Genomic DNA, 19,357 nt, shown 5'->3' on the forward strand with positions numbered 1-19,357 from the left:
TTCTTGACAGATGTATAGAATTGCATCTTTCATCAGCAGACCCTTTAATCCAGAATCCATGATTGATTTCTAGATTTCACAGGCCGGTATCAGTCACGGTGCTATCAATTCCACTATTTTATTCATTCATGTCTACAGACCCAGGCATACTCACTAATCTGGAAAAAAATATATGTGTGAACATCTTGCAGGAGTAACAACACTGAACAGTGGGACAGTCCCACACAATAGTCCTTGTGAGTAATGTGTGAAGGGGGAATGAAAATGCAATTTTTAGTATGTCAAAAGCAATGAGGCACACACAGCGTTCATGTTTGCGATTTCAGAAGTTGCACATTCAAAGAAAATGTTGAAACTCTGCTCTCCTTCCCTCAGGTTCCTTCAGAAAAGCGAATTGTTAAAAGAGACTGTGCCGAGTACCGAAAGCTACAGCCACGAAATTACTGCCGTCACACCACTCCTACTAGATGCTGCTCATGCTGAGCTCTGCAGGGAAATGAGGCTGGACTGAGCACAGAAAGAAAAGGCAGAAAGAAAGACTAAGCAAAGTTTGCTTCAGTAGGCACAAACTGCTTTTCAACGTTCCCACACTTTGTTCTCTTACCAAGTATAGGTAATTAGATATAATACTCAAGCAATGTAGGGGTGCAAGTGAGAGAGATACAGGCTGTATGAAGGATTCAAGCTGTGAGTGCTGGAAAACACACACACACACATGCATATAAAAATGAAGGCAATAATTGCCTAATTTTCCTGTGCAAATAAGCCTTGGGGTGGGCTGGAACCAAAAAGCTGTACCAAAAGAAGAGAGCATAGTATTTATTACCATTGGTACAAGTTCATTCTCCTCATAAAGTAATTATGTAGGTATGTGGAGAAAGGAATGATATTTGGATGCCACAATGCTGATCTCTTACACTGAGCTGCTTAACAAAAGGGGTATCATACTGGAAAAAAAAAAACAGGGAAGAACCAAGGAAGCTACAGCCCGTGAGTCCTGCAAAAGTGAGATCAGATGGGAGAAACAATAACATATAATGCTGATTAATACAGGGTTCTATAACTCCTTCATTTGTTTGTTTGATTAAGGGAGACACATTTTGGAAGTGTTTATGACATGAAAGTCAGCGCACATCAATAGTTTTGGGCAGGACAATGAAGCAGAAATTAGGTGGTAAATGGCTTTTGGACTACTGATTGGAGGGGTGGATATCATTTTTGAATGTTCCCTTATGTTAAAAAATAAGCTTCTAACAAAGGGAAATTTAGAAGTGGTCTGTTGTTTAGGAGCTTTTGTGATGAGTGTGCACATGTGTTTTAAATTAGCATTTAATGCTAATTAACATGTAGTCTGAAGAGATTTGCTGTATTCTGCTACCTCTTCTAGATAAAAGGCAGCATGGAAAAAAACATAGAATTAAAGCAAGGAAAGGCAAATGGGTGAACTTTTTCACAGGAGTTTCTAACTAATTTCTTCAGGGAAATGGCACCACAGTTAAGCGGATATAAGGTTTATCCTGTGGTTCTAAACATGACTGAAGAAATACACAGTCCATGTTTCTGGTACCAAAATTTATTAAGGACATTGCAAAAACCACCTGCTGAACATGTTACATGGGGCATTCCAAGGACAGTTTTGACCTCTGCTAAGGCATGGCCGAGAAAGTGCCTCTTGGAACTTCCTAAGAGCTTCATCACATGCACGGTCAATCATCCCTATTCCAAGCACATGTGTATTTTGCATAACTTTTCTGTTCCGGGGGGAGCTAATGCCAAGCCTAGTAATGGCAATTGCTTCTAGTGTTAACTCTCCCTATGCTTGAATTAAAGCAAGCAAGCAAGCAAGCAAGCAAGAAAGAAAGAAAGAAAGAAAGAAAGAGAAAAGTGATGACCTTATACTTCATAGAATGCCTGCAGCATTTGTTGCCTACGATTTAATGGATCTGTGTGGGGAAGGTGTCTTTATTTTAGCAATGCCATTTACCTGCAATCCACTACATATAACATCGTATTACTGAAAGAGGATCAGTAAAATAAATAAATAAATAAATAATAAATAAATAATAAATAAATAAATAAATAAATAAATAACTGGGAACTCAATGCCTGTCATATTCATTTATTTTAAAATGCGTACACTGGCTTTTTATAAATAGCTTAATGCAGCCTAGAACAAACATTTATATAAAAACAAACAATACAAATCCTATGTAAAACAGCATACAAACAGCTAAATGAAGATATAATTAATGAAGGTAGTAATGATTGCCTGTGAGAAACTTTCTAAGAAAGTTTTTCTTTGAACATGAGCAGTTCTTTGAGAAGGAGTTATATAGTTCCAGGACTATAAAAAAAAGCCCAGATCCCAAACATGGACTTCACAACCTCCAGATAGTTACAATCAAGGCAAGAGGTTATAGGGAGGTGGAGGCAGGAAAGACAGTGCACCCAACTGTGCTAGAATCCATTTGTGGTCAATTGTTGCAATCCAGACTAAAGCAAATGAAAACTGTGCAGCAGGGCAAATCTCAAAACATGGGACAATTATGAATTCAAGGAAGATCTTACAACTTTTGCAAGCTGAAAATTTTATAAGGATGAGCTAAAATATGAATTGTGTTTTCAGTATTACCATGCTTTTATTAAAGCACTCGATAAAAACAGAGATAGGCTCTTTGTGAGAAAGGGCAGGTTATAAACCCAATAGGTAAATGCATACAGACAAAGGAGCATAAAATGTTAAGTCCCTGAGAGTCAAAGACATAGCTTGCAATGTTTCAGGCACAGACAGTTCCATTTAAGCTGTGGAGTTGTGTTTACGCTCTTCCTGCGCAACACTGGGATTTTCTGTCATGTTCCTTTCTCTGGTAACATAATTTCCTCCTTTCATTCTCCAAGAGAATCTGCAGCAGATGGTGTTGAGCCAGCTACACTGGCTTAGTGTGCCACTCTTCTCTTGCAGGATTATCCAGTATCAGGGAAATTTCCATCTGTCTCAGTATCAGCTTTCAGAACAATATATATGAGTAGCTGATGGGAAAAAGACAGAACATAGATCAGAAACCTGATCTCTGACATTTTTCATTCAGCACTGTGCCTGTCTGTGCATTTTACCCACTAGAAAATGTCTGATTGATTTTAAGGGGTACTAAAGTCTTAGTGGCAGTTGTATCCCTGGAAAATTAAGATGCTGAACCATATGGGATGCAGACACATCTAGAAAAGCCTTCCCACTGCAGAAGTTACCCCATAACATGAGAGGAGGCATGTGATCCTGGGAAGGGTGAAACATCTAAGTGCCACAATAATCCTGTTGTAGTCTTGTTATTTCCCTTGGGTATGAAATCTGGTCTTGATGCAATGCCCTGAACACTTTGCCTTAGGCATATGGTGATGGCATATATATTTAACATTTTCATTCAGTCAATGGAGCAAACAACTGTATTTTCAATATGATGTATCAGAGTACAAGAATCTCAGGAGTTTCTGCAGATTCATGTGAGGTGAAATTGCAGCGGCACAGAGAAAATCCCCTGAGCCTCATTGTGACCTACAGCACATTGCCTGATGTTGTGTAGAGACAGCCTCTAGAAAAACAATATAAAATGGCTTAGGCATAATGGTTGCTTTGTGTGCATGACCCCTTGATGCCCGTGTTAATTCAACATATCCCTTTTGAAGGAAGAGGGATTCCACATTTTGACTTGGAAAAATTTGAGGGGGAAACCCTTCCTTTTGGTGCAAAGCAAGCAAGCAAACTGAAGTGTTGCATTCAGGGCTGAATATGAGTTAAGTTCTCAAGGCCAAAACTTGTTTTTAAAATAAAACTCAGCCTACACACACATACAGCAGGACCCCATATATGCAGGGGATATGTTCCAACCTCATGTCTGAAACCTCAGATTGTAACGCACATTATATTCATGGGCACTAGGGGTGCAGGACCTGTGTAAAAGTAGAAAAACCACAAATATCTCTAGGGAAACCCTGTGAATATCTCATCTTCATGCCCATTGAGAGACAAAAGACTTGAGTAAGGCTGGCTAGTACAGAAACAAAGAACATGGCATCCCCAAACAGAGTGCATAGTTCCCTAGAGATATATGCAGTTTTACCCTGGAGATATTCATGATTTTTCAATTTTGTGGGGATTCTCTGCCCCTGACCCCCAAGAATGTGGAGGGTTGATGGTCAACCTCAATTAAATGAAACCATGGTAACTGAGACAGCAGATATCTAGGTCCCGCTCTGTGTGTGTGTGTGTGTGTACTTATAGTAACAGATAAAATGCCTGTGACCATATGAAGAAGGCCTTGTGCACAGCTCAGTTAATACCAACAGATCATAGGTCTCTGCATGGAAGGGCAAAGGCTTCCACCCAGGATGGAACTTGTGCATAGTGACTCCAAGCTCAGCCCCAGCGACTTAAATGAAACTTACTTATCAGTAAAGATACATGTAGTTGTAGCATTACTATAACTCACCCTGAAGGTTGCTGTATAAACATCACTGAAATTGATTTTTGTATTTTTCTGGAAATAGTCCATTTAAAAAATAAAAGTCATAAGAAGGCAGAAGAAGAATAGGAAGACCAACTATGAGATGGATGAGTTCCATAAAGAAAGCCACAGCCTTGAGTTTACAGGAGCTGAGCAGGGCTGTCACGGACATTCTGACGGACTTTCATTCACAGGGTCACCATAACTCAGAGACAACTTGATGGGACATAACAAGAGAAGCAGCAATATTGGACAGTGGTCCAGAAGAGTGGGCTTGGAGGTATCCTACCAACTCCTGTCAAAGTGCTGCTGGTGTTCTTTCATTGAGTGGATTGTAGCACTCAAGTGAAACTGCTTAAGAGTATATCAGTCAGGAACATGGAAGGGTTGAGACACGCTTTATAGCAATAATAATGTAACATGGAAGTAAGAAAAGGAGAAGAAAGATTTGGGGGAGAGAATTGTGTAGTTCAAACTAGATAACCTTGGAGAATATTGTTCACTTAGCAGTCAGTTTCTCTAACATTCATGGCCTGTTAGGAAATTAGCAATCAAGGAATTCTATATTCTTTGTGAAGGGTTGCTCATTTGGACAGGCATATAGCAGCAATAAACTCCTCTCACTAGTCACCATCATGCAGCTATGATCTTTATTCTGAAGACAGATGAGCAAACTTTCCCTTTCAAGTGGTCTAAGAAACAGTGCTTTGTCTGTCTGTCTGCTCACTTCCCACTTATACCTTTCTGATGTGTGTGAAATTTGAAGTCTTGTCACGCTATCAGCACTGTAGCAAAAGTATAGAACGTGATCATATTATACACATGATAGAAGCTTTTCATATAATCCTTACAACAGCCTTAATTGCCCCAGGTTGTTTACACATTTCCTGGCACAGTTACTCTTGAGCTTGGAGGTTAAATGTTTTACTCACCTCACTTCATGACAGGCTAGCAAGTCCATCATGGAGTGCCTTTGTAGTGAGCAAAAAGCATCCCATGACTTCATGATCTTTTCTCTCACTTGGAAAATGATAGCCCAATAGCTGCCATTGCCAGTCATTTTATTTTCACAATACTTCTAGCGTATGGTGTGAAAGAATAGCTTTTGTGTAACTAGGCAGTTTCTATGAGATAAACTGTGGTTCATTTTTCTTCCAGGCACATAAAGGAGCATCAGCTGCTCCAGTAGCAGAACCTGCTGGAATCGGGTTCTGCACAATGGATAGGAAAGCAGGGTGTGCTGTGGGGAGAAGCAGGTCTCTTTGCCGTTTGGTATTTCTGAACCTGTATTCCAAATTTATATGTCTCCATCATTTAGACACCAAGTGTGCAAGAAGGAGCTGAAAATTAAGTCCTGAGCTCCTTGTTTGACTATAATTTGGTCAGAGATGCTCCAAAGACAGGTTTGGGGATGAGCCATGTATCCTAATGAAATTGATACAGCCAGGCAAAATGCACATGAAGATGTTAAAAGGTAGCTACTGGAATAAGATGACACTCACGTTCCCCTCACTGCTATAGCATTCAGTCCCACAATGTTGGAGGAATGGTAGTGCAGACCTCATGGATGAAGGGTATAATAATTTTATTCACCATTTCAGTGAGGCCTATTTGTCAGTTGGGTGATAGATGGGTTGAGATTCATGAGACTTGTCCAGATAAACTCTGTGGCATGTAATGCAGGCAGTGAAAGAATTAGACCTCATAAGAGAAAAAAAGTGGGATATAGATGCAATAATTCAAAGTCCTCCTCCTCTTCCTCTGTGGGCACTGACAGGTCCAGTCATAGAGAAGGGATGCTGCATGTGGATTAGCCCGTGTTGCATGTTGGGAGGCTGGAGGCTGCATCCTTCTGAATGTTGGTCAGTGTGGTGAGGGAGCAGGACCCCCCACCCCACCCCCAGCTTGCCATTCTAGGGAACAGTGGTGATAAACAAGGGCCAGAACATCACTCTTGCCCAAGTGAAGTGGGAGGGAGTTTCACTCAGCAGCCACCCCACTGCTGATGCTTCTCCTTGCATTCACTTGAGCTTATTAAGGAAGGTGTGGGCTTTGAACCTGGTCTTGCATCTTCATTCTGTAATGTGGAGGCAAACATTTTTCAGCCAGGGTTTGCATTTATAGTATGATCACATCTAAGTCTGCTGAGCTTTGTTTTATGACAGCTATGGCAGAACCTCAGGCACGTGCAATTTTACTGCATATTCAATATTGCCTTAGTTATCTTATGTCTTTTTCAGTCATTTGTGCATCTCTCCAATCCTACTGCTTTCTGGCCAAGTTCAAACTGCATTTATTGTTTAAAATCCCTTTGTAGAGTACTTTACAATAAGAATGCCACCTTTAAAATGGTAAATTAGGAATAATCTAGCAGCACCTGCTGTTGCTCTGGCAAAATAAGTTTGACCAGGGACATTATTAGAACAGCCACCATATGTAATCCTGGATTTGTAATAATGAAAGAATTAAGGGTGGAATTGTATGAGGATTTGGACAGAAACAAGGACAGTAGCTCCCAGCATGCAACAATTAAACATTTTGTTTCTGTCAAATGGCTTCTACTGTCTAGGGTGCACTCCTATTGTTCCCCGATATTTGGGACTCTGAAGGCTGAATACTCTCCTCATGGCTGGTGCAGAAATATCCATAGTGTTGGGCTCCAGAGGGGGCAAAAGCAGATGTACTGTGTCAGGGTAGGATGACAGAGAAATTGGCATCATGGACTTACACCAATGTCAATCAATGCTGAAGCCTCATTCCTTCCCACTCCCCATCTTTCTCCCTGTCCACTCTCCCTCCCTAGAGCTTTATCTGGGCAGCATAACATGGCCATCTAGATAAAATGAAGGGCATGAGGCATGGTGCTGGCAGACGCCCCTCTCTCTGTGCCTTATGCCAGCCATTAGAGGCTTGGAAGCCTCCCACTTCAGAGACTTCCATGAATCTGCCACTAGGGTTAGGGTTAGGGTTAGTTGGATTTTATTTATTTATTTATTAAAACATTTTTATGCCGCCCCATTCGCCGAAGCCTCAGGGCGGCTTACAACACTAAGTTAAAATAATTATAATATAAATTAAAAATATAAATATTAAATTAAAAATACAAAAACACAGTATAAAATAAGCCACCCTGGCCAGATAAAATCCAATAATATTAACAGTTAAAATGCCGCTTGAATAAAAAGGTCTTCGCCTGGCGCCGAAAAACAAATAACGACGGCGCCAGGCGGACCTCTCTGGGGAGCGCGTTCCATAACTTAGGCGCCACCGCAGAGAAAGCCCTCCTCCAAGTACCCACCCTCCTAATTTCTTTCACGGAGGGTTCCCGGAGAAGGGTCTCCCCCACTATTACAGCCATTTTGGATAACACAATTCCCAATTACTTCTCTTTTAAATTGGTGTTTTTGTTGCTTGGTTAAATAAATAAAAATCTGACAAGCTTCATTAATACTTCATTCATTGTTGTGGCAAGACTGCAAGAATATAGATTCAAGGTGAAAGTCTGTTCTTTGCCTTAGGCTCTTTAGAATTTGCTCAAGATGATGGGCTGTTCTTTGGAAAGCTACGTCAAAACTGATTATCAGAAATAGGTGAAGAAAGAGATTAGCTCCATGTTGCTTTTGGCTATACTGGTTGTACAGCAACTGAAATTTTAGTGTTGCACGTATATATAATTGGGATTCACTACCTTAGCTATTCCACCTATGGGAAACAAGTCTACAAACATCAGACTTGACACAATTTAAAAAACCTCATTGTAAAATCAAGGGTATCAATATAAAGTCAGCATTTCAAATATTCTGATTTGATCTGGTCATAGACTTGATCAGTATAACTTTCTTGCACTTTGAGAACTACTCAGATAGCATTTGCTCACTTTGATTAATTAAATAATCAACCAGACACATCCTGTTTGCTGCTTGCTGTGATCCTGAAGATTTAATCAGCGTGCAACTATAAGTTAATTGTCCTTAGATAAGCTTTCACTCTCTTAATGCTGTGGTTCTTTTGGAAATTAGTGATTACAATTATGTAAACTGTCTTAAGGTAAATATGGCTTAGTTTTTATTGACTTAGGATTTGTTAATTGATGCAATCAGAAATACATGCTGTGCTGGACACATTAATCTTCCACTTATTTTTCTGGAACACGACATTGAGTGTTTTATAGGTCAATAAAATTGTATGCATAGAAGACTAATTATCTAAGACAGACTAAACATGATGACTCTAATGCATATATCACTCTCACACTTTTCTACACATTTGCAACGTGGGACAATCGTTGTATTAAGGAGGACATTGGAATCACAGCAGCATGCCTTTCTCTGCCATTCACTTGTTGATCATTGGATCAACGTCTGCTGAAAAATAGCACTGTAAAACCAAAAAAGGTATTTTATTATACCTGTAATTAGAAGGACTGCACAGTGCAGCAAAAATCATGCATCGCTGTATTATATGTCTCTTTGCGGGTCGGTTGTTTTCACATTAGCGAGCCCATGGGATGATGGCATGTGTTCTTTACTCACAGTCACAGTTACTCATCTTCATCATGTCCATTGCCAGCTGACGATGGACCTGCAGAGTCCTTCTCTTCCTCATAGCCGCTGCTGTGGCAACAAATGAGGAAACCCTCTAATGAAATGTCTTCAAGTAAATTTTTGGAGGGTCTAGATGGAAAACCTTTGGTAGGGTGATGCACTAGTTTCCTATTGCACACCCTCCAAAGCATTTAATCAATTTCAAATTTGATCTGGGCTTGCTTTACAGGAATGGACAAGTTCAGAACAATTAACTAATTACACAATTTGGTGGCATCACTCAACCTAATCTGTTGCTGCTGGATGCAGTTTCGGTCATAATCCATGCTCAGGTTCACTACGAATTCTGGAAGAGCTGTTGTAGAACCTCTTTTAAATAAATAAGTACTTTATATTTTTGTCTCTAGTGCTGGATACATTTTGTAACATGAAGATTTGTAGACCTTCTTTTTCTTTGCAAGCTTGTTGAACTTGGGTACAATCTGATGCATGTTTCTACAGGAAAAATGTTCCACAGCCTTCAATATTCCCCAGGCAGCCAAGTCTATAAAGGAATGTTTGAGCTCTTTCACCAGCTTTGCCTCTGTCTTCCGCGTATTCACGGTTCCATTTGCATAATGGTTTACATACATATACATGTATTTGGAAAGATGCACTGATCTGTACCCTGAAAAAATGAACATCATGTCAGCTGCCTATGAGCATTTGCAGGTGTGAGCATGTGTGCATGCATGTGCACATGCACATGTGCGTGCATGCGTGCGCGCACACACACACACACAAACATACAGGCCCTCTGTGACAGAATCTTAAGTAGTCATTGAAGGATGGCTATAGGTAAAACTAGAGCTATAGTTCTTCAGTAGTTAAACTAAAACAAATTAAATTGACCCAGTAATTTGAGGAAAAATATTTTCGCACAGTGCTATCTTATTGTGTTTGCTAAATCATTTTCCTGATTCATCAACATATTTACCTGGGAAAGCCCCATTGAACTCAAGAGAGCTTACTTGTGACTGGATATACACAGGATAGTACTCTGATTTTCTGCTTCTTTCCCAAGATAAAACATGGAATGAGATACCTTAACAGGTGTCCTAAAGCTTATAGGGATTTATTGGCCAAAAAATAATACGTGCTTATGAAACATATAAATAATTCCATATACAAGATGTTTCCTCTTGTAAATAAATAATTCAGGTTTATTTTAATGCTCGATGAAATGGAACACCACAATCTCATATTTTTAATAAATTCTTTGCATCACAGTCCTTTTTTAGAGGGGTATTTAACATTATATGGCTTGAATAAAATAAGCTGCTGGAAGAACAATCCGCCTACTCCTGACTGTAACAAGCAAACAAGCTGTGCTTGTCTTTGGGAAAAAATCTAAAATATTATTCCATTTTTGTTTGGTATGCCACCTTGAGAAGGCAATAATTTTAATGAAATAAATGATTAAAACTCACAGTCATGCATGAAATTCTACTCACCATAATGGTGGTCTTCAGTGAAGGAAAAGGAAGTTGACCATTGTTTTATGGTTGTCAGTTGCCACTATCTGAATTTCCCAAAATGCACCTCAGACTTCAGAACAGAAGTTTCTGGGATCATAATGGCTCTGAACTTCTTTTATCCCCAAATAATTTCACCTTCCCCTCAAGACATCTATAAATCAAAACATTCCATTCTGAAGTAGATGAAATTGTTGCAAACTGGTCCTTGTCAGTTCAGTATAGCCCTGTAAAAAACTCAGTCTTTGCCTCTGCATCATTTTCTTTCACATTTGATGTTTGTCTCTATGGGTCTGATGTGTGTGCTACCTCCTGTTATTTTGGTAATAGATGAAATTTGGTGTAACATTTATTGTTGTTTCATTCCTGAAGTTTAAACTAGGAAAACATAGATACAGTCCTCCATATGAGATACTGCCAATTATTCCTGTGTGTAAAACTCTATATGCTAGTAGTTCGTCAATTTTCACTGGAAGCAAAGTGATAGCTTCTTTAGAAAATGTTTCAGCTGGAAACAGTTGAAAGTACTACTGTCTTCATGAGGGGAGGATGGTGTTCTGTGAGATGCTGTCAAATCCAAATATTTGCAGAAGCTCATGGTTAAGGATGAGATGATTTCTAATCCAGGCATTCAAATGTCAAAAGAGATCATTATCCATATTTTATTTGACTTTTATTTGACACTGTTACCTTCCCACCAAAGCGGTACCTATTTATCTACGTGCGTTTGCATGCTTTCAAACGGCAAGGTTGACAGGAGCTGGGAACTCACCCTGTTGTGCAGATTCGAACCGGTGACCTTTCAGTCAACCAGCCCAGCAGCACAGTGGTTTAAGCCACTGCACCACCTGCATCCCCTCAAAAGTGCTGTATAAATAGCTAAATAAATTTCTCACCCAGTGGTGAAAGGGCAGGCAACCTTTATCCTGCAGGCTGCACATTGCCCCTGCTAGCTCCCAATCGATCCCTTGTTGTCACTTCTGCAGCTTGTGGTTACTTTTGGACCTTTGCAGAAAGCCATGCTGGAAGCGTGCAGTGGAGATCCTTATCTCCTTCCCACCTTTTCCCCTTTCCCTTGTCTTGTCTTTTCTGCCATTAGCATTTTCAGCACCCTAGTGGCAGGTTTACAGTGCACAGAGGGTCCTGGAGGGGTGCAAATGAGCACTGGACCCTCCGATGTGACTGACCCTGCTATAGTGGTTTTGATCAGAGTTGCTTCAGCAGGAGATGGATGGATGTGACTAGCCTATAATGCAGGTAAAGGCCACACTCAAAGGAGGAGAACAGTACCGGTAAATATTTAATCCCACTCCCCATTGCATCCCTTGACAGGCTTCTCCATTATCATAAGCACCTGACATTTATAGCTTGGTAGGAGCCAGCATGTTGCCATGCCAACCAGCAGGTGCTCTGCTCAGGTCAGTCTGTAAACCCCTTTGTCTGACTACATAGCATTGCCAGTTCTTACACCTTTTTGTAAGAGAAATAAGAAAGATAAAAGAAAGAGAGAGAGAGAGAGAGAGAGAGAGAGAGAGAGAGAGAGCGCCAAACTAATTTTAGTTAATAGCCTTCCTTTCCCACAGTTAGAAAAGAAGAATACACAATATCAGATGACTATTTTTCGGTTTTGTTTTAAAAAAAAACAGCAACAATCCCAGCTAATACCTCAGCAGAGCCTGGAGTTGTGCTTTCTCAAATGTCTGATCACTATAGTTATGCCTTTCAAATGGAAGCTGTGGTGGTTCCACGGGCCATGCTCCCCACTGGCTTGTTATGACTATTCTGTGGTGGGAGAGGTGGAGCAGCAGCGCTGGATGCTGCAGACCCTGTCAAACTGCCTGTTTCATTGCAGGGCACACTACAACAGAAGTGCTCTGGAAGGTGTAAATAAGGTGTATGCTTTACATTTCAGCAAACCAGTGAATTCTTTAGCCATAAAAGGCCACCTACAGTTCCTCTGTTTCCTAGTTTGCACCATGCTTTTAAAAGTTTAAAGGAGCAATCTTTTGCATGGCTACAAATTCCAGCAAACCCCAGCCATCCTTTTCTTCTGCTGCAACATGCATAGGATTGTGCCCTAAATCACACCCAAGTGACTTCATTCTGGAGAGCACAAAAGTGTTGTACTTGCTTTTATCAAGAATTGAGGCAAATTGTCCCTTCGCTGAGCCATTCACAGATGGCAAACTTTGTGATGGGGGTGCATATCAAATATTCTAATACTTGACAGTTGGTGGTAATAGCCTCTTTTAAGCTGTGGGTTTGTTCGTTGGGTTTTTTTTACTACTGTACTTATAACCTATTTTTAACCATTACCACAGGTTCGATCTCCTCTCCCCATGGTTCCCATTTCAATCCCTCCAAGAATGCTCCACAAATGACATGCATATACCATTGGACTGGGGAATGTGGTAAGTTAATGGGGCCACTTGTGCTACAAGGACATCTGTAGGCATTGCTTTCAGCTGTTGTACTAGCATAGTAAGGGGTAATATTACTTTGCATAACCTCAGACACTCCTGCTGCAGACTGGTAAGTGCCTCTTCCCTAAGACTTCTGGAAACTTTCAGCTCCTCCTCCATTCGGAGGGATCTTTTTCTACCCCACGATTTTGAGCCCAAAGTGTCCAAGTGCCTGTTTGTTGACTGGTTACCTGGCCCTGATATTTATGTGTACATCAGTGGGGGCAGCTAGCCAGAGATCACCTTCCCTAAGTCCATGGCTGATTGACTTATAGAAATGACTGGCAGTTTTCATGACAAACCACTTCAACAACCAAGCCTGGTCTTTGTAAAGTATACACACTGTTTATTTTTGAGATGACTGGTCAGTTTGAGGAGGCTGTTTATATGAAGGACCTGACAGAGTAGGTTGAATAGATATCCTCGGTCCATACTTAAAAAAAAAAAAAAAAAAAAAAGATAACTCCCTATATTTCAACAGTATCTAAAGCACTCAGTTATATCTAGATTAGCTTTTCTCAAAACAGCTGCAGTATTTTCATTGGAATGCTTACAAATAGTTCAAATGTCTAGAAGATAATGTTTTACATTTCAGTGATGACAATGATTGACAATGGGTGTGAAAAGATTCTAGTTCATTTTTGCTTGTTTATAAGTAAAACCAACCATTTTAAAAAACCAGTATGTCCAGCTATTTGTGTATATATTTATGTATTTACATGTTTGTATACTGATCATCAGTCAAAACAAGGCTCCCTGGATGATTTACAGCATTAAAATATATCACAACAATCTATAACATATAAAATCACAAAAACAGTCCCTCAGATAAAGAAAAGTCCATTATGCTCTCAGTATGCCCATCACAAACCCAGGAAACCCAACAGACCCACAGCAACCTCCAAAACCCCCCCACCAACCACAACCAGTTTATTCTGAAATAAAATATAACAGCATGATATAAAATATGGATACTTTTTTAACATTAAAATTTGGGTAAATAAAAAGGGTTGGTGCTGAAAGGAATAGAGAGTAGGTGCCAGATGCATATTTTTGGGGAACTGGGGTGGAAGGCCCATCTTCTATTAACCATCCTCTTTGCTTCCTTTAGATGCAACTCTTTGAAAAGGACCTTGAATAATGATCGCAAGGTCCTGGTAGATACATACGGGAAGAGGCATTAATTTAGATAACCTGACCCCCAAAGATTTAGGGCTTTAAATGTTAGTGTTAGCAGTTTGAATCGGGGTGGACTTCAACTGAAACCTGAAGAAAAATTGACCTTGGTCTGATCTTGAAAAGGTTTTTTTAGAATGCATTGGATGTTTCAACTTCAAAGCAACAACAGTGAAGGGCAAAAAGTGAACAAATAAAATAAAATGTTTTGGTTTTCTTACATAAAATGTAACATAAAGTTTAGTATTATCCATAACACTACATAAATATGTATTATATATCCTGTATATTTTATATGTATAAACTATTGGTAAAGACAATTATGCATAAACTCTAACAAAGTCAGCCCTTATCTTTGTCCTTTCATAAATTACACCTGAAGACTACACATTCAAAATTTAAATTGAAATTAAAGTTCCATTAAATTCTCCACCCATTGTGTTATTTCAACTGATTGATTATCCTTCTAATATTGCAGTATTTTAGCTGTCAAAAGGGTGTGGAAAATTGATTTGCAGTGACCTTGCCACAAATTCCAGGAGACATGTAGATGGTTAAGAAGGATTATGGAGCAGTGAATATTAAAGAACATTCCATCACAAATAACACATTTATTTGAGTTTTTGTCTTCTCCCCAAATGAAGTACCCATTGGGCATCACCAAAACATATGAATGAGAGAAGCATTAGCTGCATTATACCTTCAGCAACTGACCAATTTAGTTAAATACTTATCAAAAAGACTCTGTAGCATCTTGTATACTTGAAACATCATTTTTTGCTGAATTGGAATAGCCTTAAGAACTGTTACTTTATGGAAATGGAGGGCAATCAAGAAAAGCATTGATTGGTCAAAATGGGCTGTTCCAATTCATTATTCCATTCTTGTCCCAACCCCATAAATCATATTTATTCACTGTTAATAAATATTTATATGCATAGATTGTAGGTTTCTGTAGTTGTTTGGTCTCAGTCAATACTTCCAATACCAGAGGCATCTCTGAAGCTGTAAATGTAGCAGGGAAGAACTTAGATTCTAACCTATGTTCAATTGCGTATATTGCCAATCAGCCACAGCTGGCAGTTTATAATTGGTGCACAAAGCAGCAAATGGCAAAAAGTTATCATCAGCACCTAAAAATCAGCCTATCTGTCCAAGTTTCCCAAGCAATTTTTTCTTGCCAATCTTTACATCTGGATTTCCCCACAGAGTTAATTTTGCATGTGAAAATAGATCAGGCAGCATTTGATATGAAGTTATGTGCCACACCTCTCTAGTTGCTTTTACAGTATGGGACACCCTATCTGTTTTGCTGTGCCAAGAACCCATTTGGAAAGAGGATCATGAAGGAGAAAAGGCCAGACTGAGTGGAAAAGATCAAACTCTACTACAAGTCAAAAGGCAGGCCTAATGATAGAAGGAAAGAGCAGGTAAACCAAATCTACCATCTTTAATCAAATTTGTATCTATTTCAAGGATATTCAAGGTGGAGTAGAAGCCATAAAAATGTATAAAACCAAAGACTAAACTTCAGAAAGTACTCGCTTATCAAAAGCCTCCTCTGCATTAAAAAAGTTCTGATATAGATCTGTAGTTAGCATGGTAAGTATTATCGCGGAGGCAGCTCTTGCATGCTCAGTTTCTCAGACAGAGTATGAGGACCAGCCTGCCTTGGAAGGCAAAAAGGCAGTTCAGAAATGTGGGTGGAAGAGATTGAAGGAGAGTTCCTTGACCCTGTCAGGAAATGACTGGCAAAGTGGGCAGACCAATTGCCATTGTCTGGCCCTCAAGAAGCAGGAACCACCCTGAAGTTTTCTGAAAGGGAGGAAGGAGGGAATGCTTCAGTTTGGATCCGACTCTTTCTATGGGCAGATGCTTTCCCCATATTTCAAAAAGAGCACTACTTTGATTGATGCTGCTTTGTGACCTGTTAAAGCTCTATTAAAGGACTGTGCTTCCAAGATCTCCTCTAAGCCTGCTGGGGAGGGAAAGAGGGAGGGAGAAACCTGTTCTTGAGAGATTCCCGTTTGGTTTAGGAATAACAGTTATATAGGCATCATTAAGAGCAGACAATAAAGAACCCAGTTCAGAGATAAAGTTATACAGATGGTGAAATTTGGAAATAAAAAGCTGGAAATGCTTTATGCCACATAATTGAAAATCCATTTTGACCAGGTGTTTGCCTTGTTTTCATGTTGGCTATTACTTCTGTAATTTCTTCCATATGCAGAGGTGCCATGAAAGACCGCCTTGTGAAGTGCCTAGGCACGGGCAATTAACACAAGGGGAATAAAAAGGCATTGCTCTGGTATTTCACAAGCTCTGTTAGACAATTCTAAGTAAAATTGTTTAAAGCTTAAAATTCATGTCTTCAGTGTGAGTATATATCTTGCCCCATCATTGTTACCACCAAAATAGTATTCCAAAGTTCATCATTATCCCAATATATCTGTTGTGAACAGGACTGATCACCATGAAAATGGAGGACATGAATGATCCTCTTATCTTTCATCCTAAATCCTCCACTTTTACTCCCTTCTTCTGGCAGATAGGAGCAAAATGTGTATAAGAACCTACAAATAGCAAGACCAGTAGTCAATTCAGTCTAGCACTACATTCACACCCCAGGATCCCTCAAGTGGGATGTGTTCAAGGAGACCACCTGCAGCTGAGGGGTGGTTACAGGATATGGGTGAGGACAGTAATGGGACCAGAAGTAGAGACTGAGTTTGTCATACAAAATATAAAACCATGGATTAATATGAATCCAACAACAGTCAGATTATATTTGACTTTGTAATGGATAATAAAATTTCTAGCTTACACACATATTCTTTTATACCTCTTTGTGTATAGCCTAGACTCCAGTGTAAAATGTAATTTTCAATGAGAGTTATCTCTCAGCATTCTGTCAAACTGCCTGTGTAAATAGGTATTAGAATTGAAAGCATCTATATTGACTCAATCTATCCAATTTCATCTGTGCTAATAACTGTATGAAAAAAAATCTGCAGCACAGAATGTCAAAAATAAGTGCAGGATCATTGATTATCTGTAGGTTAGCTTTGCTCTGTCCATTTGTGCTCTGGGCCTAAGTAGCATCTCTCCCCATTAGCAGTACACTGCTTTGGCCTAAGAGTTCTATGTGATAGCAAATACAGCACAACCATCTATGGGACCAACAGATGGGCTTATTGAACAGAAAGGCTTTTCAGAACATGAGATTTATTGCATGTGAGGCAAACACATTTCACATACTTAGACACACATATAGTTCATATTGCATGCATTGCTGGGTGCGCGTTGTTTAATTGTTCAGGAAGTGAAATATTTTATGGGCGAAAATATCACCCACCCAGATCATCCACGTTTTCATTGGATTTCCTGCCTGTTTGCTGTGCTGTTTTCCTGGTCTGGTGCTTCTGCCTAATGGGGGAGGGCGGGTGATTTAGTCTGTCACATGTCTGATCCTAGCCAGTTGTGGTGTGTAGTGAATGTGATGATGTCATGGTTTTACATAACCCAGTTTGGCTCTGTGCTTATGTGAGAGAGAGCGAGGGAGGGAGAGGGAGAGAGAGGACAACGTTTCCTGGATGAGCACTGAACGTGCAAGCATTTTTGCTCCCAAAAACAGGTTCTGTTTCAGCAATGCTGTGCTTGCTCCAGTGAGCTGAGACACAGTCAATTAGTAAAATTAATTTAAACAGTTCATTGAAATCTCAGGAGGTAAGTGAAACAGACTTATGAGACCAACGTGCAATATGTAAGAAATCAGGAGAAAATAAAAGCACGGTTTGGGTTGGATCCAGGTTTAGGCATGTGCACCTGGCTTGGTGGAAGCAGATTTCCCTGTCCCGTCCTCCCTGTGGTAGTTGCTCCAGTCACCCGAAATTGCTATACAGAAGTTGGTGGGACCATGCCAGACGGGGTGAGCTGTCACATGTGGCGGGGTGGGGATCCTTGACAATCCAGCCAAGGCTTCTTCTGCATGGAGCTCTTCACAGGAGATTGATTCTGGTATTGACTGTACCTGTGAGATATGGAATCTGTACCTGTATCTGTACAGAGTTTGTGGCAGGGCAAATAAATATAAGGAACATTATATCCAGGGGGAACATGATATAAAGATTACATGAAAAAGTAAAATGTGGAATCACTTGGATTAAAGCACTAGCTGTAGGTAGTTTCAATATATAATATTCAAAATTATCTTCAGTTTTATATAAAAACCTACATTTGCCCCTTATTTTCCACCAACACCTTAGTTAAATCTTGCTACATTCTGAGCTGCATAGCAGTTTGGTATAAAAGTTAAGGATAGGTCGTTACCTATCTCAGGCAGGGGAAAAAGGCTCTTAAGTAGAAATAAAAGCAGAAATTGACCTAGCTTATAAAATCTTGGAAAAATAATCCATGTGGAACTTGAGAAGATGTTTTAAAGAAAATCTGAGCTTCACAGAGAGAAAAAAGAATATAAAAGAAAAGAAAATGTGACAAGAAGGAAAACCTAAAAAAACCCTAAACATATTCAAAGCTCTTCATAAGTCCAATATCCTGCCCCTAAAGGCCAGATCAAGTAAAGCTGCAAGCAAACTGGTAGGACATGTTTTGCAAGAAAAATGTACCTTCTCTTATAGAAGGCAGAAAAACAAATTGGGGTCCAAAAAGCCCAGTGAAAGTGAAGAAGAATTTTTTTTTTTTTTAGCAAAGTTGGAACTAAGCAAAAGTAACCATTAAGTGGAGACGAGAGCTTCAGCTAGTATTGAGGTGTATTGGATTCCACAGCACGCAGAATTTTCCTGTCATTAGATTTTCTTTCTTTCTACCTTTCTCATTAAGGATTAAATTCTAGATTAGTGAATGACATCTCTATGTTATTCATTACTGAATGACCAACTGGTGAATTTTCAACTCTTATCAGGGTATATGCAAGATGCACAGCTGTCATCCAGGGTACCTGAAAATTGGGAGCGCAACACTTTTTGTATCTTCTTTCAAATTTTTTCTTTCTTTCTTAGAATGGCTGTAGCCATGTCAGCATTATATTTTCTGTCTCTTCCCACATACCAGAGTCTGGGCAGAGAGAAACTTTTGGTCCCAAAAAAGACATTCAGATCTGTTTTGTGAACTAAATCATATCCCCGTATTTATTCTTGACCATT

The sequence above is a fragment of the Varanus komodoensis genome, unplaced genomic scaffold (assembly GCF_004798865.1).
Source record: "Varanus komodoensis strain SLA01 unplaced genomic scaffold, ASM479886v1 scaffold4, whole genome shotgun sequence".
In the NCBI taxonomy this organism is placed as follows: domain Eukaryota; kingdom Metazoa; phylum Chordata; class Lepidosauria; order Squamata; family Varanidae; genus Varanus; species Varanus komodoensis.